The sequence below is a fragment of the Chiloscyllium plagiosum genome, chromosome 28, assembly GCF_004010195.1.
Source record: "Chiloscyllium plagiosum isolate BGI_BamShark_2017 chromosome 28, ASM401019v2, whole genome shotgun sequence".
Classification (NCBI taxonomy): Eukaryota; Metazoa; Chordata; class Chondrichthyes; order Orectolobiformes; family Hemiscylliidae; genus Chiloscyllium; species Chiloscyllium plagiosum.
In genome coordinates this window covers 22542012-22567584 of record NC_057737.1, presented here as the reverse complement: position 1 = coordinate 22567584, position 25573 = coordinate 22542012, and the positions used below count along the sequence as shown (strand labels likewise).

The 25573-nt window shown below is 39.7% G+C and overlaps 1 protein-coding gene across 2 annotated transcripts in view; it reads right to left on the bottom strand.

Annotated features, from left to right (window-relative positions):
• LOC122564034 (WSC domain-containing protein 1-like) overlaps positions 1 to 579 on the bottom strand; it is a 152579-nt gene extending 152000 nt beyond the window's left edge. For both annotated transcript variants that reach the window (XM_043718493.1, XM_043718497.1), the window contains exon 1: positions 159 to 579. The gene's annotated coding sequence lies outside the window, so the exon portion shown is untranslated. The remainder of the gene's footprint in view (positions 1 to 158) is intronic.
• Between the last annotated feature and the right edge of the window lie 24994 nt (positions 580 to 25573).

Here is a 25573-nt window from a genome sequence, read left to right as displayed (position 1 = left end):
ATCAACTCACTCTGAACTAAAGGAACGTTGTCAACTCACCTTCCCCACGGTTCGCTCTGCTCGCTCCTTGTTGTGAATTCTGCAAATATTCCCCCAACACCAACCCTCCCCCCCCCAAAACAAAAATCCCAGAAACGCAACCCTGGTTCCAATCTTACCACAAGCTGGTCCTCGCAACGTTCACTCCTCACTCGACTCGACTCGACTTTGTGACGCTGGAGCTCTGAGTGCCTACTTCCCACTGTTTTCCTCTTTTTTTTCTCCCCCCTCTATCTGCCCTGAAGTTTTTATTCTCAGGAATTGTGTTCATGCGCAGTGGCACTCCGACCACTCACTGCGATATCCTCCGGGTCCTAAAACCCTGACACTGCTCCCTTCCTTAGACCCCAACTATATTTTTCCAAAAAGAAAACAATGATGAGATATGTCTCCCGGATCTTTTCCTCTTCCTCGCGCCTTCTTATTTCATCCAAGGTTCATAATGATGTAAACGTTGACTGTGATTCTGCACAGTTTAATTTCTACAGGTAATTTTCATTGCCCAACCATTCTGTGTTAAGAGATGGTTTTAACGTGATACATTTATGGATCAATTCTGAAGCCGGGCCAAAATCAAAAAGCCCGGAAATGGATCTCAGTAAATCCGCATTTATTTCGTATTTAACAGAAACCAGCTTCAGAAATTTCTCACTGCACCGACTGCAAAAACTGGACAGTTTGTCCTTAAAGATTCAACCACATAATGTCCACTTCACAGGCAACGTGTGTATTTAGATGTCTCGATATTTCTGTCCGAACTGCGTTGGATTACAAAACTTACTTCAAAGCAGGCAAAAATTAGGTTCAATAATGTGGGTGTGCATTATTGGTATCTGCATTGTAGAGAGTGGAAATATCTATAAAACACCAAGGTGCTTTGGGTTGAGAGTTGATTCAGTGAGTAGGCTGTGAAGGAGAGGGGAAAATTTTCAAGTAGAATGTATTAAGGGATCTCTCGATATGGTCTAGCCGGTCTCTAGGACCCTGTGATCAGATGCTGTATTTGAAGTTTCCGTGGAAAAGTTGAACAGTTCCAAGCATTAAGCGGGGACCTGTATCACAGACTGACTCATTCATTATCGTACGGTCGCAGCATCAATTAGCACATCACAAGCCTACGGTCCAGCCGTCATCCTCGCTTCAGACATGTCACTAAACTGGGACAATGCTGAGAGGCATTCTCCTCACTGATGCAGACTGACTAAACAACAACGTCAACTTGCATTTATATAGTCGCCGCCAAGAAGGCGCTTGACAAAGGCGAAAGCAGACAGAGATGAGGGGAAACCAGAGACAAGGGAAGGTGAATTTGTTTTTTTAGCAGGAGGCAAAAGTCACAATGAACCTTCCATCCCACATTTTCTTGGCGTCAATTCAAGATCCGGGAGGAGTGATCAAACGCTCAGTTCATAGCGGATGGTTTAAAGGAGAGTTTAATCGGGACTAGTCATTGATGGAGCCAGAATAATATTTGGTGCATTTTCGCCAGAAGGACTTTGGCTCACACTGAACATCTGCACACGAATGCGCCAGCTTTCCTTTGACATAATATGGCTTAGGTTAGCTAATTGTCAATGCTTGCTCAATTCGACAGGACAGCGAGAAACCTGCAAGCAGGAAGGATCTACCGCAGGGACTCATTAAGAGTTTCACAGTCTCTATTTGCATTACAGTCTAGTTGAACAATGTCCCAGATGAGAATGATCTGCAAGAACAAAGAATTCATTAAAATGATAGCGTTCCTTTAAACTCTTAAAATAATCATATTTTATTGAAAAAGGTTAGAATTTAAATGGTTGTATTTTCCAATTAGATAAATCATGTCAATCTGTATATCAGTATAAATTAGCAGTGCTATCGGGGTTCAAAATGATGGAATAGAGCAAACCGTAAATTTGAATCTCAGGAAATGGGCAGTTCCAAGTAGTTTCCAGTTTTCCTTTTGGACCCCCCTTCACCTCCCATAATTATGCAAATATCAACTCAGTTTGCAGTGGTGATCTCCAGACTGAAGATGCATGATTGTGATACAATCACTTATGGTTTATGGAGTGGCCATCCACAGTAGATTACCAGAAAACAAGTCAGCATGATTTATGCAAGCTTTGCATAAGTGAATGAAGTAAGCCAAAAAAAAAGACAAGTCAAAAGGAGACACCTGGAAAACCATTTCATCAGTGAAAAGAAAATGTTCTGTGGCACCTCAACCATTATCTGAACAACAAAACATTGTGCCATGGTTGTAAATTATTCATTGTATGACCTATTGTGTAATGAACATTTTGATGAAAAAAGAGAAAATTGCTTCTCAAAAGTCTTCAGTTCTTATTCCCTTTGAAAGCTCAGTTTATTGACAATGAATTGGATAGATAAACAATTCATTTGCAGTGGCTATGCTTGTGCGTATCATCATAGCACAAATCGGCTGTAAAATAGCAGCTTGAACTCATGAATAGATAGTCTGAAAGTAAAATAATATCACATGGCGTTACTGAGGCCAACTATCAACAGCAACTTGAAAAGAAAAACATTATTTGTGATGAGCAATAATAACTATGTGCTTCTTGACAGCAAAAAGATGTGAGTTGGACTAACATTGAATAAATGTGACTGTATAGACAATTTGGTTTTCGTCTAACCAATTGCCTATTACTGTATCACCTAACTTTTCTTTGCAATCTTTTGATCTTAATGATACAAAAATACATTTTAAGGCCATAAGACATAGGAGCAGAAATTAGGCCATTCAGCCCATTGAGTCTGCTCTGCCAGTCAATCATGGCTGATAAGTTTCTGAAACCCATTCACCTACTTTTTCCCTGTAATCCTTGATCACCTTGACAACCTGTCTATCTCAATCTTAAATGTACTCAATGACCTGGCCTCCACAGCCTTTAGTGGCAATGAATTCCATAGATTCACTACTCTCTGGTTGAAGTTGTTTCTCCTTATCTCCATTCTAAAAGGCCTTCCCTTTCTCTAAAGCTGTGCCCTCAGGACCTCGTCTCTCCTACCAATGGAAACATCTTCCCAACATCTACTCTGTTCAGGCCATTCAGTATTCTGTATGTTACAATTAGTTCCTGCCTCATTCTTCTAAACACCATCAAGTATAGACCCAGAACCCTCAAACGCTCGTCGCATGTTAAGTTTTTCATTCCTGGGTCCATTCTCGTGAAGCTTCTCTGAACACGCTCCAGGGCCAGGACAGCCTTCCTGAGATATGGGGCCCAAAACTGCACACAATACTCCAAATGTGGTCTGACTAGAGCCTTGGAGAGTCTCAGAAGTACTTCCCTACTTTAATATTCAAGTCCTCTCAAAACAAATACCATCATTGCATTTTCCTTCCTAACTATTGACTCAACTTGCACACAGTACTCCAAAGGTGATCATACCAATGTCGTATAAAGCCATGACATGATGTCCTAACTCCTATACTCAATGGTTTGAGCAACAAGGCCTGGACTAGAACTCCCAATTCTCTTTGCGCTTCAAACTTCTGAATTTTCTCCCCATTTAGGAAATAGTTCATGCTCCAAAGTGCATGACCTCACACTTTACAACATTGTACTCCATCTGCCAATTCTTTGCCCACTCTCCTAACCTGGCCAAAGCCTTCTGCAGCCTCCCCACCTCCTCAATATTACCTGTCCCTCTACCTATCTTTATATCATCTGCAAACTTAGCCAGAATGTCTTCAGTTCCTTCATCTAGATCGTTAATGTATAAAGTGAAAAGTTATAGTTCCCAACACTGAGCCTTGCAGAACACCACTTGTCACTGGCTGCCATCCTTTTTATCCCCACTCTTTACTTTCTGCCAGACAGCAAAGCTTCTAACCATTCCAGGAACATGGCCTCTAACATCATGGGCCCATATATTATAAGTAAACAATCCTTTATCCGAAATCCTGAAATCTGAAAAGCTCCAAAATCTGAAGTTTCTTCGTGAAGTTTTTTTCTTAATAACAAGGTTGTTTGGCATGCAAACAGTTAACCCAACTCCACACCCACTCGACCCACATCACTCAGATGTGATGTGGTGGCATGGCCCAGCACTGGCAAGCCTCAATTATGTCTCAGCGCTTGTGGTACTCACAGGTGCGTCTTCTGTTCAGTAAGATTTTTTTGTTTCACCACGAAACTGTCACTTATTCCAAAATCTGAAAAATTCTGAATTCCAAAAACCAGCTGGCCCCGAGGGTTTCAGACAAAGGATTGTGTACATGTGCTCAGTCGCAACATGTGCGGCACCTTATTAAAGGCCTTCTCGAAGTCCAAAACATTGACTTCTCCACCTCCTGATGCTGTATGGCTTGCTGTGTTCTTCCTGCCTCCTGCTTATCCACCTTCGATTGCAGCATCTGTAGTTTTGTTTGTCTCTTCTTGAAATCCAGGTGGATAACATCAATTGGTTTTCCTTGGTCTAACCTGCTGATTACTTCCTCAAAGAATTTTAGCAGATTTGTCAGGCATGACCTCCCCTTGATGAAACCATGCTGATTTTGCCCTATTTTACCATATATTTCCAGCTATTCAGAAATCTCATCTTTCACAATGGAGTCCAGGATCTTACCTACAATTAAGGTTAGTCTAATCAGTCTGTAATTTTCTGTCTTTTGCCTTATTCCCTTTTTAAACAGACGTGTCACCTTAGCAATTTTCCAGTCCTCTGGGACCCTCCCAATTCTAGAGATTCCTGCAAGATCACTATTGATGCCTCTACTATCTCTTCAGCTATCTCCTTTAAAACTCTGGGGTATAATCCATCTGGTCCAGTTAATTTATCCACCTTCAGACCATTCGTTTTTTCTAGAACTTTCTCCATGTTGATGGCCACCATACTCAGCTCTGCTCCCTCACTCTCTTGATATTACTTGTGTCTTCCACTGATGCAAAGTAATTATTCAGTTCCTCAGCATTTCCTTGTTCCCACTGTTACCTCTCCAGCATCATATTCCAGTGGCCCAATGTCCACTTTTGCCCCTTTGTTTGCCCTTTACATTTCTAAAGAAACTCTTACAGTCTTCCCTTATATTACTGGCTAGCTTACCTCATATTTAATCTTCACCCTCCTTATCTACTTTCTGTTGCCCACTGTTGGTCTTTGTAAGCTTCCCAATCCTCTGGTTTCCCACTGCCCTTTGCCACATTATGCACTTTCTCTTTTGCTCTTATGCTATCCCTGACTCCACTAGTCAGCCACGGTTGCCTCATCCTCCCTGTACCATGCTTCTTTTTCCTACAGATGAATCTCTGCTGTGTCTCCTAAATTACTTCCAGAAACTCCTGCTATTGCTGTTCCACTGTCTTTCCTGCTAGGCTCCTCTCCCAGTCAATTCTGCTTAGCTCCTCCTCTGCCATTGCCTTTATTCAGTGGTAATACTGTTACCTCTGATTTTATCTTCTCCCTCTCAAATTGCAAAGTAAAATTCAATCGTATTCTGCTCACTATCTCCCAAGGTTCCTTCACCTTCAGCTCCCCCATTAAGTCTGCCTCATTGCACAACATTAAATCCAGTACTGTCTGTTCCCTAGTGGGCTCCACCACAAGCTGCTCCAAAAAGCCATCTCATAGACATTCAACAAATTAAACAGGCATGATATCATTGAATGGCAATGTGGGCTTGATGGGTCTACTTCTACTCCTATATCTTATGATCTTATGAATGATGCATTTCTTTACAAAAATGGTAATGTAGATCTATCTCCTTTTCTTGCAATCCATTACTAAACTGATTTTTCCAGTCCACCTGCATATTGAAATTCCCCAAGATCTCTATAAATTTGCCTTTCCTACACATGTTTTCTATCTCCTGGTGTATCTTGCGCTCCAGCTCCTGACTACTATTTGGAGGCCTGTACATAACCCCAACTATGTTTTTTTTTGCCTTTTCTATTCCTCAATTCTACCCACACAGATTCTACACCATCTGACCCTACTTCATTTCTTACTGTTGATTTAATTTAATTTCTTACTAACTAGGCAACCCCACCCCCTCTGCCCACCTGCCTATCTTTTTGATAGGATGTATACCCTTGAATATTCAACTCCCAATCCTGATCCTCTTGTAGCCATGTCTCTGCGATGCCCACCACATCATACCTGCCAATTTCAATCTGCGCCACCGCTCATACACCTTATTCCTTATACTGCGTGACATTCAGATAAAACACCTTCAGTCGTGTATTAACCATCTTTTTTCTCATTGTCATTAATTTGTCCAGTGTGCTTGAAGTTTGATTGCTAACCCTTTCTGAATATTGTGTCCTATTTGTGTCCATGGTGGAGATTCTGATAACCTCTCCTGAGTTCTGCACTCGTACCTCCTTCTTTAATTTGGGTTTTCTAATTTCCCCGAAAACTGAACTCTGTAACTCATGCTCTGAATATTGCATTTTTTAACCAATGTATTACATTAAGGCTAATTAGTAAACATCTTTCATGATAACAACTGTTGGTATAGCACTGACGCTTAATAAAATTTAATAACATTTCATACAGATCTTGTTACTCATTTATGAATACAACCATAAGCTTACCTTTATAATAAATTATCACTATGATAATCAATGATCTTGAAGAAAATATTGAAGAATATGCTGTATAGTCAAATATGCTCATTAGGCTGGGTATAAAAATGTTACAGTCTATGGTCTGTCTTCTTGCTTATTCCTCCTTAAAGGCTAGTGAAGACTGAAGTGAAATTTTATTATTCCATGCACTATTACTTGTTTAATTTATTTCATTCTACTGACTGCTATCCCTCAGTCCCACAAGTGCTGAATCCCACAGTTGCAAAATATATTTTTCATTGAATAAATGACTGAATCTTTGTGAGTCTGTTGAGTAAAAGGGTACCATCATTTCAATTGTGCTGTAGAACTGAAATAGAAGACCCCCAAGCTCATTACAGCACTCTTATTTAATTAGCTCACCCATCCGTATTTAAGAACAAAACATATTGGAAATGTAAGTAAAATGTAAGCGGAATACAGTGTATAATTTACTGTGGTTGGAGATTACTTAAATCCTATTCCTATAAAAATTGAATCATTATTTCCTATAGCTACAAAATGCTGTGGTTAATTACATCCCTGGGTTCTGATAATGCAGGTAAATAGTTCAGTGCGATGTTTGTGCTTCAATATATAATTGGATTCCAGAAAAGTCTTTACTCCAATGTTTTAATTTTGAATATGTAATAGCTTGTTTTTAAAGGAAGCATCTATCAAGAATGCTGTTACGTATTGAGTTGTAGAGCAGTCATTTGAAGCATTTCAAGGTCTAATATCACTGTAGTGTCCATGAGGACTAGCTGAAACCTCTGGGACTTGAGCATGAATCTAACCTGACACTTCAGTTCTACCCAGTACTGAGGGAGAACTGCACTGTTGGAGTTGCCATCTTTCAGATAAAACTTTAAATTGATGCTCCATCTGCCCTCTGAACTGGATGGAGAAGATCGCAAGGCATTATTTTGAAGAAGAGCAAGGGAATTGTCTCTAGTATTCTGGTCAATACTTACCCCTGTATCACATCACTATAATACATTATCTGGTCATTATAACATTGCTGTTTCTGGGAGTTTGTTTGTGCATGTGGATGTCATTCTTCCTACCTGACAACAATGACTACACTTTAATAGCACTTTTTTGGATGCAATGCATCTTGAGACATCTGGTTGTTGTGAAAAGTGCATTTTCAATGCCAGACTCTTCTCTAAGACATATTAGTGATTTCTGAAGATGAATGCCAAAAAGATGAATGGCAAGTTTTACCTTTTCCATTTTTTGTTTAGTTGAAACTTTATTGCTGGAACAGCACAGCAGGTCAGGCAGCATCCAGGGAACAGGAGATTCGACGTTTCGGGCACAGGCCCTTCTTCAGGAAATTTTTTGTTTAATCTTCCATTTTGATAGCCTTGTTCAAACATTATTGTAACAGGTGAAGACTAATCCACACTTATTGTCACTGCTTAAAATTAATCTCCTCCCACAAAATCTCAAAGTACAAGGGAGAAAGATTGGAATTGTATCCCCAACATACCCTGTGACAGCTGTTTTGTTACATAAGCAGGAATTGTCACATTAGGGTGTGTTCACAGCAGGTTTTGTTCTTCACAAGAACTGTTAGTTCACAGCAGCTTCACTGTCATTATTAGGAGAAGGATGCCTAGCCCACCCACAGGGACCCAATAGGAAGTGAATGGGAAAAAAAAGCATAAATTACATGGTGTGAACAGTAGTTCATACAACAAAAAGAATGTCGGCTGTACTGGAATTTACTTCCCTCTTTAAAAAAAGTTCTGGATTGTCTCATCTCATTCCTTTGGGATGGTCTGCAGAATGGTACTTGCAGCCTCATAAGTGGGAAGTGAGTAATGTCACAATGTATTGAGTCATTACACTGATGGAGTACTCCTTGACAGACATTCTCAAATGGTGCATTGCTAACCCAGCATGATCTCGAGGTGAGACTTCAGGGCCTTAGGCTCTAAGGTACCAATGGCTGCCCAGGATCCAGACTGATTTCAGAAAACTGTATGTCCTATTGTTTTCTTGGTGGGTTTGACGACTGACTGCTAGATCTCTCTCTCTTTCTCTTTCTCTCTCTCTCTCTCTCTCTGATCCAATTGCTGCTACAAACAGTCTGGAAGTAGGAGGCATTTAATATATATATAGGAACTACCTCATCCCCTTATTTGAAGGGCCAATAATAAGGGGGCATAATTTTAAGACGGAGGGCAAGAGGATTAGAGTGGATTTGGGGAAAACATTTTTCACCCACAGAATCTGGAAATCACTGCCTGGGAGGGTAATAGAGGCCTCAAAACCTTTTAAAAAATGTGGAAAAACACTCAAAATGTCATAAGCAAAGTTCTGGGCCAGATGCTGGAAAGCAGGATTACTGTCGATAGGTTGGTGCAGACTTATAGTGTCATAGAATCATAGAGAGGCACAGCACGGAAACAGATTCTGCAGTTCAACTCGTCCATGCTGATCAGATATCCCAAATTAATCAAGTCTTATTTGCTAGCACTTGGCTCATATCCCTCCAAACCTTCCTTTTCATGTACCCATCCAGAAGCCATGTAAATGTTTAATTGTACCAGCCTCCACCACTTCCTTTGGCAGCTCATTCCATACATGCACTACCCTTTGCATAAAAAGGTTGCCCCTTAGGTCCCTTTTAAATTTTTCCTCTCTCACCCTAAACCTATCCCCTCTCGTTCTGGACTCCCCCATCCCAGGGAAAAGACCTTGTCTATTTCCCCTATCCATGCCCCTCATGATTTCATAAACCTCTATGAGGTCACCCCTCAGCCTCTCCCTATAAACAGCCCAGTCTATTCAGCCTCTCCCTATAGCTCAAACCCTCCAACTCTGGAAACATCCTTGTAAATCCTTTCTTGATGGACCTGTTTGCAATTCAGTCATATCTTGGCTAATCTGTAACTTAAATCAACCTCAGTTCTGTAACCTGTAACATCTGTGTCTAATAAAAATCTATCCATCTCAGTTTCAAAGTTTTCTATTGGTTTAGCCTCACCAACATTTTGGAAGGAGATAGTTCTACATTACCATTATCCTTTTTTTAAAGAAATGCATCATTCATAAGACCATAAGATATAGGAGCAGAAGTAGACCATTTAACCCATCAAGCCCACACTGCCATTCAATGATATCATGCCTGTTTCATAATCCTCAACTCCAATTACCTGCTTTTTCCCCAAAATCCTTCATTTTCTCACTGATTAAAAATCTGTCTATCCCAGCCTTGAATATTCTCAATAACCCAACCCTAGTAGCTTTCTGGAGTAAACAATTCCACAGGTTCACTACCTTCTGAATATCCCCAAATATCTCTTAAGATAATTATCCATCAATAGCATAGCTCTAATTTTAAGGTTATGCTCTCTTGTTTTTCTCATACTCCAACCAGAGAAAGTAGTTTCTGTCCATTTACAATATCAACATCCAGAATCATCTTAAACACCTTAATTGCATTGCTCCATCATCTCTTATGCTTGCTGGAATATGAACCAACTATGAGGAGAAAGCGAGGACTGCAGACGCTGGAGATCAGAGCTGAAAATGTGTTGCTGGAAAAGCACAGGTCAGGCAGCATCCAAGGAGCAAGATAATCGACATTTCAGGCATGAGCCCTTCATCAGTGGGCGGCACGTTGGCACAGTGGTTAGCACTGCTGCCTCACAGCGCCTGAGACCCAGGTTCAATTCCCGCCTCAGGCGACTGACTGTGTGGAGTTTGCACGTTCTCCCCGTGTCTGCGTGGGTTTCCTCCGCGTGCTCCGGTTTCCTCCCACAATCCAAAGATGTGCAGGTCAGGTGAATTGGCCATGCTAAATTGCCCGTAGTGTTAGGTAATGGATAAATATAGGGGTATGCGTGGGTTGCGCTTCGGCGGGTCGGTGTGGACTTGTTGGGCCGAAGGGCCTGTTTCCACACTGTAATGTAATGTAATGTAAATGTAAAAGGGGTCATGCCCGAAACGTCAATTCACCTGCTCCTTGGATGCTGCCTGACCTGCTGTGCTTTACCAGCAACACATTTTCAGCTATGAACCAACTATGTCCTCATAAGCTGTGCCACATTAGCATAAAGACATCTACACGTCTATCAAATGGCATCGTCAGGATCGAAAAGGAGTAGAGACCCCCTCACACTTTTGGCTTTGTACCACCTGCAATAATGCATGAAATTTTAAGAAAAGTATGTTTTAATTTTTTTTTAAATGTAATGTTTACGAAGGGTAACCAGTTCAATATGAAAATCAAATAGATAATTGCCATTTGGGTGGAAATGAGTAGGATGCATGATCATAGATATAAATGACTTTGACTGAGTTAGACTATATTTGTTTGCTGCCTATGTTCATCCAGTTCTAATCTATATTACACCCACTTGACCTCAACTGAGGGACTATGACTGACAAATAATGTGTCATCTCTTCCAGCTCCACGGCACAAAAAGATACCTATGCTGCTCCAATCCAGATCTTATATTCATTCCTGATTTTAGTTGTACCACCATTGGAGCCCATGCCTTTAGCTACCTTGATCTGTCGCTCTGGAATTCCGTCCCTAAATCTCTCCATTTGTCAATCTCATTTTCTTCCTTTAAAATGCTCCTCAAAGTCACACTCTTTAACTAAGTTTTTATTCCATGATTCATAATCTCCTTATATTTTGTTTTATGTGATGTACCATGGGACGTTTTATTTAGTTAAAAGGCCACATGAACCTTTCTTTCTTCTGTAAGTCACAGCATCACTTTCTATTAGATAACTAAAATATACGCAGAAGGAAGCCAATGGTTGCATTTAATTTTACCTTTTTACTTCAAATAATATCCAGAATATATAAATCAATTCATGTTATGGATCATTTTTTGATGACCCACATTTCCATTAAGCACAAATGTATTTCATAATGGCATGTAACTATTTGTTATAACAAGTTGTAGAAATAAGTTATTTTGAAATAATGTTGCTTTTTCAATATCAAGAGTTAATTGGCATTATCAGTGGATTTGAAAATTGCTGTTTTGACCAAATGCTTGGAGTTCAACAGGGACAATACCCTGTCTCTTTTACAACACATTCCTACAAGTTCCATGCTGTACATTTTCATATGAAAAATACACATTGGCATTTGTACAAGTTCTGGCATTCAAGAAAACGAAACTTGAAAGCAAAAGACTTCCAAAGTGTATTTTTTACACTGAGGCATTATTATCACTGCCTCAAACTAAAACTTGTTAATGGTCACATGAAGACAGCTTTTTTTGTGACATCGAGTTCACTGATTGCCTATAAGGCTGGATCAGACCAGTGTTTACATAGCCTTGAAATTGTAGAAGCTTTCACTTAGAAAGGAGAAAAGGTAACAGCATTTTGAAATTTTAATTCCGTTTTTTCATAACTGCAATTCTTACTCACATAGATTAGGCACATTCAAGTCTGCAAATGTTTTAATTTACTGCACATTCTCATACAAAATGTAAAGCTACAAAATTATTAATTGAAGCTATAATTGAAATTCTTTATGCTTTTCTAAGAAGCATTTTGTTTGACTCTAAACTGTATCTATCTCTTCATTTAGATCAAGTGACAGACGAAATGCTTTATGATAATATGTTGAGAACATTTCAGGTGCAACACTGGCTACAAAGAAGTGTTATCAGGCATACTTGCTTGTTGAGAAAGCTATTAGTTGAAGTACAATAATGGTAATTATTTTGTTGTGTGAGCCGATCTGTTCTAATTGCCTGGTGAATAGCAAGTTTGCATAGGAGTATAAAACTATAAGATCAAAGTGTTATATTAGAGAAATAATATAATTGAGATGTTATGTTCTGAATTGTCAGTGCTTTAACAGGAACAATACTTAGGTTTTATCATCTTTTTATGTACTTTAATGAGGTTCTTATTCAAGAAGCGTTTTTAAAAAAAGACTTACCCAACACAATAAATGCTCCTGACCATTTATACGAAGGACAGAAAAGAGTAATTGCTTAACCTCCTGTGGAGAGGCAATCATTATCAGATTGCCATTTCCTTGAACTTCTCCATGCCTAAATACTCTTCCTCATTTCCTGATAAATAATTTAAACCCATTTTCTACAGACGCGTAGAGTATACAATCCCTGGAAGAGCTACATCACAGTGCCATAGCATTAGGGGAAAAGATCAGACATGTCCCATAAAGTCAGATTTAGTGAGTGGGTGAGGTTGAATGGATGAAGTGAGTGGACAGGATGGATGGGATAGTGGTGAAGGCGAGAGGTGTAGGGTGATAGGTTGGGGTGGTGATAATTGGGCAGGGTTGTCAATCGGTAGGCTGGCAGGAGAAGAAGGTCATGGTGGTCAGATGAAATGGCAGGTGGACAAGTTATAGAGTCAGACAGCATGGGAACAGACCCTTCAGGCCAACTAGTCCATGCAGACCATGTTCCCAAACTACACTAGTGCCATCTGCATGCATTTGACCCATAGCCCTCCAAACCTTTTCCTATTAATGTACCTATCCAAATGCCTTTTAAACATTGTAACTATACCTGCATCCGCAGTTGAGCGAGGCAGCTGCTGGGTGAAGTGGCAAATGATTAGGATGGCAGGCCGATGAGGTGGATAGGTGGGTAGGTTGGTAAGAGAGTAGTCAGGTCAGATCAGGATGGGTAGTCAGGTTGTATTAGCGGATATATATGGGAGGTGGTGAGCAGTTAGGTCTAATGAGGAGTTTAATCAGCAGAGTGGTGGGTAGTAGTTGATATATTAAGGGGGTTATGTGGGAATTGGAAGAGGACTTGAAGGAATCAGTGAGTTTTGATGGTAATATCAGCTTTAATCTATCTAACATTCTCTGGGTAAGTACCTCAGAACTTTATGAACTCTCCCACATTACTTCAGGATCATGGAATTTTGTTGAGGACCTGGGAGCAGATCTTTTGAAAGCTCAATCTTCTCAAACAATTCCCAGAGATTCAGAGAGTTGTGACTTTTGCAGAGTCTAAATGACCTTCTTGGCTTGTACGTCTAATCTCTGGTAATCTGGAGACTGGAGGGTCTTTGTCAATGTATTAAAGCATGTTATTTGATTCCTCTAAGGATAGTATTAAGTTCTTTTTACTAAAAGTAGTTACTTATTTCCTTCCATTTCATAAGAATTCCCCAGATCTAAGTCTTTAAATCTGAGGATAATTAAATCAAAGTTTCTTGAATTGAGTTCTTTATGAAATAACTAATATATTGGCACAGCTGGGTATATAATAGAAAGTCATTAGTTATAGTTATTTGAAATCCAACATTGACAGGCAAGAGAGAATTGAATTTTAGGATGATTTGATTGAAAATCTAATCTAGAACTGGCATTTAATAATAAAGTCTCTTTTTTAACTCGCAGTTCACCTTTATTTCTAAACATTTTAACTAGAAGCTAAACAGTTATAGATCTGGTTATCAGAAGTGAACATCCATTTTTTGGAATCTATAGTGAATAAGGAATGATCCTTCAGAAAAATTATGAATGCTACACTAAAAAAAATTAAATAGCTCCCAGATTATGTTCATAGCTGAGGAAAAAGATGAGCAAAAACTCATTGGAAAATGAGAAAAAAAAAAGCATGTTGCTTTTAAATGAAGAAACATCATAGATGTTAGAACCATGGAAATGTTACAACACGGAAAAAGACCAATCAGTCCATCATGCCTGTGCTAGCTGAATAAACTATGGAATCACAAAACCTACAGTAGAAAGAGGCCATTCGACCCATTGAACCTGCACTAGTCCTTCAAGGAGCATCTCACTTAGAGTCAGCCATCCATCCTATCCCCATAACCCTATATTTTCCTTGGATAACGCACCTAACCTGCATATCTCCAGACATTATAGGCAATTTTAACATGGCCAGTTTGCACATCTTTGGACTGTAGGAGGAAACCAGAGCACCTGGTGGAAGGTCATGCAGTAACTGGGAGAATGTGCAAACTCCACCTCAACCAAAACCCAAGGCTGGAATCTAACCTGGGTCCCTGGCACTGTAAGGCAGCAACTCACTGCCCATTCAAATCCCATTTCCAGCACTTGGCCGACAGCTTTGGAAGTTACAGCTTTACAGGAGCAGACTTAGGTTCCTTTTAGTTGAACTGAAGGGTTCCATCTCAACCACCAAACTGAGTTATAAAATCCAAACATCTACCATGCTCTGGGTGAAAAAATTTGAAAAGGTCTTCCCAGAACAGCAACATAGCCATTGCAGGAAAATGGTCAGGAAGGGAAAGCTAACAGAAAGCATTGGACATTATTGATCAACATTGTTGGATAGTTTTTTTAAAAAATGCATCGCCTGCAGTGAATATGATTAATCCAAATAAGTTTGAAGTTGGATGTATAGGGCAATGTTGATATCATAAATTCTAATTCTAATGATGGCTAACAGATTAATGATGAATATAATGTTGGTGCCTTGTGATAATTGTTGCAAATATCTGATTTTATAATTTTTATATGTTTGAAATACAAGTTCTAGTTTGGGAATCAGAATTTTCAAATGCAGGTAAATGTCAACATTTGATTGAGGAGCAAGGAAACAAAAGTTAGAGTAGACAAACATCAAACATGCTTGGCATAATTACTTATAAAAGGATAGTCTGTTTTGGGTTAATAAGTGATTGAACCCAACAGATGAGCTCTTAGTAGAGACAGGACATCTACGTTAATCTAAATAAATGGTTTAAATTAATCAGTTAGTCTCTAAAACAAAGAAATGCTAAAAGCAATTGGACTTCTTGATGGAACCAGTGAGTCTGGTAAAATGGTCACTCATTCTATTATAAAGATAGATTATTCATTTGTATCCTAGAATCTAATGATTGTTTTGAAGGTCAAAGATAATTAATTTTATATTTCTCTTTGGAACATTCCAGATATGCCACATTGCTATAGAAATAGATGAAGTTAGAAATACTTCTTTGTTTTGTGTTTAAACTGTTATTATATGCAGAGAAAATGGTGGTGGAAGTTTGGAGGTAGTGGAGAAAGCACAGATAAGGCATTTTGTAGAATCTTAGAAGAAAGCTGTTGGGAAAGATGAGTAACTCTGTTTTAAATGTCACTAAAGGATGTGAATTAAGCCCATGCTGGAGCTGGCGTGTTCACAATCATGAGATCTTTAAAAGGAAGTTTGAGAGTTGATTGGTTAAAGGTTGTGGACTGATCCCCATGAAATCTCTTGGAGAATATCTGAAAAACCAAGGACAACAAAAGTGAATATGAAAGAGTTGCGGCAGGCCTTTATTTAATCGCAAGAGAAATGAATGAACCCTCAGGATTCTGTAATATATAGAGACCTATTAGTTGGTGGTAAAAAGAAGTCTTTACAGAACATGCTATTAATTTAGTGTTTAGTTTAAATTTGTACAGTATCTTACTTTGTGGTCCTTTCACTTAATCACTAAGACTTTGAATTTCTCTTTAAAGGGTCGCTACTGAGATCATGACTTCACAGCAGAATAGGTGAATTGAAGCAGCCTGATTTTGAGAGGCTACATTGAGGTTGATCCAACAGTGGTAACTGAAATTTCGTCATCTGTACTGGGAACAGGATAGATCTGCATAATGTTAAAGTGCTGGAGACCAAACATAAACTTGATGGACTAACATGTACACAACATTAGATGGTCATATCACATTACACTTTTAACAATTACAACATTTTGTCACAGAAAAAGGGTAAATTTAAAGGGAAAGATGCTCCTTTTTTCATTCTTTATTGGATATGGGCATTGCCAGCAAGGCCAGTGTTTATCATTTATTTCTAATTACCTTTGAGAGGTTGGCAGTGAATTACTTCCTTGGACTGCTACAGTTCAGGTGTTGTAGATACATCCACAATGCTATTAGGAAGGGTTCCAGGATTTTTATCCACTGACAGTGAAGGACCAATGAATTAAAATTATAGGACATATTTCAGTTCCCAAGCATCTGTTGCCCTTGTCATCTTGGACAGTAAAGGTTACAGGTTTGGAAGGTGCTCTAGTTGAAGGGTTGATAAGCTGTTGCAGTGCAATATAATACACACATTGGTAATAGATGGAGTGAATGCTTAATATAATGGATGTGGTGACAATTGAGCAGACTGCAGTGTTTGGGATGGTGTCAAGGTTTTTGAACGTTTTAGGTTCTGTGCTCATCCAGGCAGATGTAAAGTATTCCATCACATTATTGACACGTGCCTTGTAGACTTTGGAGGGGTTTTGAGGATTCCAAAAATGATTTATTTGCCTAAACATTCCTTTCTTTTGATTGGTTCTTGGTGCCACAGCATTTATATGGTGAATCCAGTTCAGTTTTGGGCCAATGGTACCTGCCAGGATGTTGATGGTGGGGAATTCACTGAAGATAATGCCATTGAATGTCAAGGGGAGAAGGTTAGATTCTCTATTTTGGAGGTGAGTCATTGCCTGGAACTAATGTGGCATGAATGCCTCTAGACATCTTTAAAGTTGGTTTCCTCACAGAGTAAAGCAAATGATAATGGATGGTTTAACTCACAACAGTTGCACTTGTACTGAACCTTGTAATTTAAAAAGGTATCAAATCCTTTCCAAGGAAAATAAATAATGGGTACTAAAAAATGATAACCAGGAGAGATGCATGAAAGATTGGCCTAAGAGATGTGTCTTAAGAATACTTTGAAAGAAAAAGATAAAAGCAGAGAAGAATAAGGGTTAAAGTAAAAGTTTTATTTGCGTGGAGCTAAATTGGCTTCATGCTGTGTCATCAATGGTGAGATGAAAGAAAGGGCAAGTGCACGAATACACTGAGTCAGAGAAATAAATGGTTTGCAACTTGTTCAAGACTGGATAATGTTGCATAACTACAGTGACATAAGAAAAATTGAAGATGGCAACCAGCATATTAAATTCAAAATGTAGGGAATAGGAAAATGGCATTGGCAAGCAACAATGCAGGGTGATGGATGATTAGGACTTAGGGCTAATAATACAGGCAGCAGAGATTTAGTTCAGTTGGAGTTTGTGGATGTTAAGCAGTGGAACCTGACAAGGAAGAAATGGGAATATTGAATCCAAAGGTAGCAGTAGTGTGTACAAGAGTTTTGGTGACTAAAGTGGACTAAAGTGAATGAGTGATGGACGATATTATTCAAAAAGAAATAAGGAATACTTGTGATAAATAGTGTCATGATAATGTATCAGAACTCTGAAGTACTTCTGGATATATTTTGAACTTTGAATTAGAATATATGTTTTTTTCAGGATGACGATGGATGTAAATTTGGTATCAGGAGAGAAACCTTGATATGTCACACCTGAAGTGGCCAGGGAAACCTCAAGTGTGCTGCCAGAGGAAATGCTGAAGGCTGGTATGATTACAGCAGTTAAAAGACATCTGGATGGGCATATGAATTGGAAGCAATTAGAGGGATATGGGCCAAATGCTGGCAAATGGGACTAGATGTATTTAGGATATCTGGTCAGCATGGACGTGTTGGACCAAAGGGTCTGTTTCCATTCTGTACATCTCTATGACTCTATAATTCTAAGTAGCATCCTACTCCACGAGCTACCTGACAAAGGAGCAATGCTCTGAAAGCTTGTTCTTCCAAATAAACCTGTTGGACTATAACCTGGTGTTGTGTGATTTTTATCTTTGTCCACCCCAGTCCAACACTGGCACCTCCACATCTAAGTTACAAGCAGCAGAGGACTAATCAATCATTTCTTGATCTATCCCAGTAGTACTTCATGTAATGCAAATTTTATGACAAAGACACATCATAGGTAATACAGCAAGATATAAGTGCACCTGCAATTCTCTCAGATAAATAACCTTTTGATAGAATTGCAATAGTGAATCATTTGCAACTGAGTTACAAAACATATTAGCAGTAGGAGCTTTTTTATATTAAATAATTGTCAGCAATCCACAAATATGGCAAATACAGCCACGGCAGTCTCATGGATGAATTACATTAAGTACGATACCTTTGGGGTTTCTCCATATCGTACAGTGTAAAAAGGAAGAGCATTTACTGCAGTTGAATCAAAAGTGATGTGCCACAGTCTTTGCCTTCAGAAACCTTGATTCCCCTGGTCGAATATTAGCACATGCTTTCAAAGTTATCAACATATCAGATTGATTAAAATTGTTATAATGCAATTTATACATGGGAACCTGACAACTCAATGAGAAGGATGACACAACAACTCTAATAAGCAAAGCGACTGTGTGGAATCATAATCCACCAACACTAAAAGGTATAATTGACAGTGTTTAAGAAAATATATGTGACATCATTTCATTAAGTATAGATGTAGTCATGATTCTACAAGGAAAGAAGGTTAGGAAGATAATCTGCAAAGGAAATGAGGGTCTATCCTGAAATTGTTTGTACTATAGGTGAACCGTAGCTAATAAGATGTGTACAGGATTCAGAAATATTCACTTGTATCTAGACCTGAGGTAGATCATCACAGATGTCCAGAAATCATTTTAGAGCAAACTTGGAGTCCGAGAGTCAGGAGGATTAAAAGTTTGTTTTTTAAAAACATTTGAATACCACTGGGAAACCTTCTCCTTGCATTATGCTGAACAAGTCAAGAAGACAACGAAACCCTCTTTTCATTCCATACCTGCATTGTGTTGAATTTAAAAGGGATGTGAGATTGCCCACTTAATAAATAAGTACTTCATTCTATATAACGTCATGTAAGAAATAAGCTAGCCAGGTTCCTTAAATTTACAAGTAAAGAGTTTTATTTCTCATCCCCACTCAAGCAAAGAGGCAGAAACTTTTAACAGAATCACTAAAATATGTAAATAAATCCAACGACTCACTAATAGAAAGATAATGCACACAATAACCTGCCTCAAAACATGTCACAGCATCATCACTTGACTGCACTTTCGCAGCCACCATTACAGACAATGAACCTCCAGGTGGCTTAGACAACAGATGTGACATAGAGTTTACACTTGATAAGACACCAGGCCAAGGATGATACCAGTGCTGAGTTCTAGGATTCTGAACAGATCAGTTTAGACTTGGTGGGGCTGGTAAAACTCCAGAGTTGGTAGCCCGGAGGTTGAGTCTACCTATTGAACTTAGTAGGACAGCCAATATGGCCGCATCAAACAGAAGACCCTCCCACAACCCCAACCCTGGTAAAGGATACACCATTGGACGCTGTGCTGGTAAATGCAGTCTCGGGATCCACATCTGATCCTGATGTCAAGGTCCCAAAGTCAAAAATGCTGAATTTCTGTACGCTTTGAAAGGGCATGACAACAACAGAATGTAGCTCAGCTTCATCAATGTCTTTCTTAATTGATTTACAATTGAAAGATGGAGAATAGCAGATGCTTAAAGATTGTCACTTTGTTTTTACAGAGAGCAGAATAGGCAGAGTAATTGAATGTTTCTAAGGCAGAGGTAGACTCTTGACGAACAAGGGAGTTTAAAAATATTAGCAACAGGCAGGAAAAGAGGGTTGACACTACAATAAGATCAGCATGATCCTATTGAATGGTAAATTAAGCACAAGGGTCTGAAGGGCCTATTTGCTCACTTAGTTCATTTGTTTAAATGAAAATACATTGCATTACAAATTGCAGTAGATGTTTTAATTCTTTGAAAAAATATATTGTAACTTGACATTTGTTGAAAATACAAGATGAAACATGGTGTTTTCTCCTAGAATCTCTACAGTGTAGAAACAGGCCATTTGGCCCAACAGGTCCAAACTAACCCTGCAAAGAGCATCCCACCCAGACCCATTCCCTTACCTTATCTCTGCTTTTCCCATGACTAATCCACCTAACCTATACATCCCTGAACACTCAAGGCAGTTTAGCATGGTTGATGCACCTAACTTGTGCATCTCTGGACTGTGGGACAAAACTAGAGCACCTCACAGAAGTCCACACATACACGAGGAAAATGTGCAAACTCCGAACTGACAATCACCCAAAGGTGGAATCAAACCCATGCCCCCCAGTACCTTGAAGCAGAAGTGCTAACCACTGAGCCACCATGTGTTTTATAAAGAGTGAGGTGAGGAGATGGTACTATGTTCATAGGATCTTGTGTGAGAAAGATAATGTTCGACTTCAATATCCCAAGGGCTGCTCTCTAATTAAATACTCACTTTGAAAGTTTAAAGGAAGAAATAATGGAAAATTGTATTTCTTAAAATTATTATCATCTTCAGGAAAAAAAGTGTACTTTGACAGCTTCTATAACTTTACAAAGTATTTTTACAAAGGAAATCAAAACTAATATTTGATAGGTCATTAGAAATTTGACAGTGTTTCTCTATTAAGCAACTTTAGACTCATTATAAGTGCAAGGTCTATACAATTTTTTAATCTGCAATTGAGCTTTTGGATAATATTATTGCAAATTTCAACTTGTTTTCATTTCCTCAGTTATACAAAATGCCCTAACTCATAATATTTCAGCACTCTAGTACAATGCCTTGGATCTTAATGTGAAAGTACTTCTGTTTTCTCACTATTTAGATTTCAGCATTATTAAGATTGTTTTGTACCATAGGCACATGATTTCACAGAGTGAGATTAAGAAGCTTAAGTATTTTTATAAAAGGACACTAGCCAAAGCCAGTATGAATAACTGATCAGAATTGTCCATCACAGCCATGGATTTTCATAGGTCATGGATAGTATGCCTAACTGAAAGTAATTGTGAGTAAGTTGATGGATCAGATTTACAGAGAATTCTAACATGTAGTGGTGGGTATTAAATCCCTACAGTATGGAAACAGGCCCTTCAGCCCAACATGTCCACACTGACCCTTTTCCCCTCTGACTAATGCACCGAACACGATGGGCAATTTAGCATGGCCAATTCACCTGACCTGCATATGGTTTGACTGTGGGAGGAAACCCATGCAAACACGGGTAGAATGTGCAAACTCCACACAGACAGTCTGTCTGAGGCTGGAATCGAACCTAGGACCCTGGTGCTGTGAGGCAGCAGTGCTAACCACTGAGCCATCATGCCACCTCTTACATGGCAGGGGTTGGGGGGGGGGTATCGAATGGCGTGGACTATGGAGCAAAACATGGCAGAATTGTGGCATTGCCCAGGGAAGCTTATTTCAACATCCAGAAAAGTTCACTCTATCTTTTAACTCAATTCTAGCTGTCAAGGCAAGATTCTTTCTAGGGACCAATGAGTTGCCTATTAAAGGAGATTATTGCTTGATAATTTACTGCACTCCTCACCTCATTAACACACAGCTTTCAGTCCTACCAACTGCTGTCAGGAAATGAGACGCTGAGAATTCTTGATGTGGAGGTCTGAGTGAGTAACGAGTGATGCCAGGTCACCACTGGCTGCAAGAGGCTCCATTCTGGTCATTATGTAACAGCATCTCGGGGCAACAACTGCATGCACCTCTTGTTCACAACCATTGGCATCAACTATTTGCAAAGTCCTCAGAAGAGGAATCAAGGGTTATAGGGAAAGGACAGGAAAGTGGACATGAGGAATGTTGGATCAGCCATGATCTTGTTGAATGGCACAGCAGTTTCAAGGGGCTGAAGGGCCTACTCCTGTACCTTTTTTTAATGGTTGTATGATCTTAGGATCCTCATAGTACCTATCCAATTCACCTCAGGATGCTTAGGAAGCACAGACATGTATTGCAATGTGCACAAGTAACTAGCATTGAAAAGTTGTTGCAAGGTTAGTTTGCATGGAGGGGTAGCCACTTAGCTCATGAATTGGAGCAGGTTGCAACTTGGGTTTGATTAGTTGATCCTGAGTGCCTATCTACATGCTTACAGCATCCAAACCTTGCCTCGCCATCACACAATCAGGCAATTTGCCCTGTTGGTCAGCAGTCCTCAGTTAAAGAGGCAGCCATATTGCTGTATGGCACCATGATACACTTATACCATCTGTCAGCAGTTTACACAGTAACACATGGAACGTGCAGCAAGTAAACAACCATATTTCAAAGTCTGAGGGGAATAGTCCTCTCCTGAAGCCACGGAGACAGTCATCAGTCAGGGGGTCTGGGCACAGTAAGTCAAGGACACCCTCGGACACACAGTCTGGGGATTTGGCCACTGGAGGCTGTCCAGTCAGGGTGTTCTTGGTCAGTGGACCCTGCCTTTGTAGTCCAAGGGGAGTCCAATCACGAGTTAGCGTTATCGCGTCTCAAGTGAGTGAGTAGACAGCACAGAGGCTGAGCAAGTTTGTGAGAAGTGGGGGGGAGAGCGAGAGCGAACGAGGGATAATGTTGCAGGCAACAATGAGAGTGACTGCGTGAGCTTTGGGTGGGAGGTAGGTGAAGTGAGCAGAGACAGATTGAGTGTGAAGGGAGGAGTGTAGCACTAACCCTGGCTATGCCAAGAAGGTCATTGACTTCCCTGTGGCACTGCTGAGCGTTTGTCCAGACTGTCGAGCGTGTGCTGCTCTAGTTGGTGGTCACAGACCAGGTCTGGTGGCATGGCCTGGTCTGTTGGTCCTGTGGGAAATGGACTCCTTTTCCTGGTAACACACTGTCAAACAGGACATCCAAGTGCCTGCTTGAGAATCATGGCTCTGTTTTTCCCTATTTTACATCTTCAGAATACTTTTCCGAACTGATCTGGGCTGCTTTGGAATGCCAGTACTGCACAGCAGCCTTTAAAGTTGGCACAAGTACCAGCAAGACTCTTCTTTCAGCAGATATCTGGTGAATGGTAAGTTCTTGAATGGCTAGTCAACCCTTCAAATTCGTTAGGGAGGAGCGGTGGCTCAGTAGGTAGAACTAATACCTCACAGTGCCAGAGACCTGGGTTTGATTCTAGCCTTGGGTGACTGTCTGTGTAGAATTTGCACATTCTCCCTGTGTCTGTGAGGGTGTCCTATGACAGTGCAGGGATCTGCAGGTTAGTGAATTGGCCATGCTAAATTAAACTATAGAGTCCAAATCGATTAACTACGGTGAATGTGTGGGGATGGGTCTGGGTGGGATTCTCTTCAGAGAGTGATGCAGGTTTGTTGGGCTGAATGGCCTCTTTGTGCACAGGAGGGATTCTATGATTTAAACTGTGCATTGGCCAATCCGTTCAGTCGCATTCACCCCACTCTCCACAATGTTAGTACTGCAAATTTACTTCCATCATTACTTGCTCTTCCAAGTTTACAATTACCCTCATGTCTAACCAAATTCCTCAAATTACAGATATTATCTTTGCAAACTGTTGCATAGTGGGTGGCATTCTTTTGCCACATCTTGTACATGTTTTCCTAAAGGTTGAATAGTGTTTATCTTAGATCGTACATCATCCCAGAACAAAATTGCTTATATTTGTCCCCTGAACCATTTATACAAAAGCTACTGTTCTGACAATCATCAATAAGATTAACAATGAAATTAATTTTTTAATGAGAATTCCTGACAAAATTAATATGAACTTAAGAAGAAAGTATGTAAAAATAGAATTATTTCATGAACTAAAAGTCCTATCTGCATTTTGCAATATTTGGAAAGCAATGTTGGATGTTAGCAAACCAACTCCAGTTTATTTTTTAGAACAATTCTGATATTTCTACAAACATATAAATTGGGAAATACTGGAAGTGCTTGAACAGAGAAAGAAGATCAAAACAGCATGTGTTTAACTAGCATTTTCCAAGGCTAAAACTAAACACTTTGCTAAAATTTGAAAGCAATGTCAAGATAAGCATTAAGAAGGTGGCACAGTGGCCTGCAGCCTCACAGCACCAGACATGTGGGTTCAATTCCAGCCTCAGGAGACTATCTGTAGGGAGTCTACATATTTCCCTGTGTCTGTGTGGGTTTCCTCCCACAGTCCAAAATGATGTGCAAGTTAGGTGAATGCTAAATTGCCCTGCAGTGTCCATGGATGTGTAGGCTAGATAGTTTAGCTATGGCTAATGTGGGGTTACAGGGATGGGATGGGATGCTCTTTAGAGGGTTAGTGCATATGTAATGGGCTGAATGACCTCTGCCTGCACTGTAGGCATTCTATGATTTGAGGAGGAAAAGTCATAACTTAAATTATATAGTGCTTTTAGATGAAACAATGAGATTAAATTTGAAATGGTTTTTGGAATGAAAGTAACATTAAGTATGGCTGGATAGCATCAAGCAGTGTTTTGTGAACAGTGTGTCTCTGTGACTGTGAAGTGAAATTATTTTAAATATAGAAACCTCCTACACTTATATTAAATGACAGATAGACAGAAAGTGCTGAAAGCAAACAATGTTGACATAGTTACTGAGTGTTGGTACCATGCTGATGTGGATTATAATTTTGCTCACTATGATGCAATGGAGGATAAGTGAGAAACAGCAGTTGATGACTCCAACAGAGCGTTCGACATAGAAGGCCCAATTTCACAAGTGTAGTCTTCTGGCAAAAACAGTCTCAGCTGTCAGCCATGCATCTCAGGAAATCCTGAGTGAGTTGCCCACAAATTTGCATTCATTAAAATGAATGGAATCAGATTGTCCTCATGTGTGTGACTGGTTCTCCATCGCTAAAATGAGTGCTCATAAAATCATGTCTACAGGAGTGGTTGCTTTCAAAATCAGCTGATGTCATTTCAATTAAAGCCCTTTAAAAGGGAACTGGATGGGTTTAGAATCAGGCTGAAAGATGTAAGCATAAAAACACATTGAGATAATGAACAGATTCTTTAGAATACTACGATATTTGGCTTAATTGGAGCACAAAATTGTCAGTTGTAAGAAGCAGCAGGTAAGAGTTGAAGAATGTATCATTTAAGATAGAATTTTATTGAATTATGAGGAGCAATAGTAGTCATCGAGCAGTGAATATGAAATTTCACGGGGGAAGCATTTCATAGTCCAGGTAGTAATTAACAATAGCACTGAAGAAAGGCTATCAATTTTAGATTAGATTAGATTGGATTGCTTACAGTGTGGAAACAGGCCCTCGGCCCAACAAGTCCACACCGACCCTCCGAAGAGCAACCCACCCA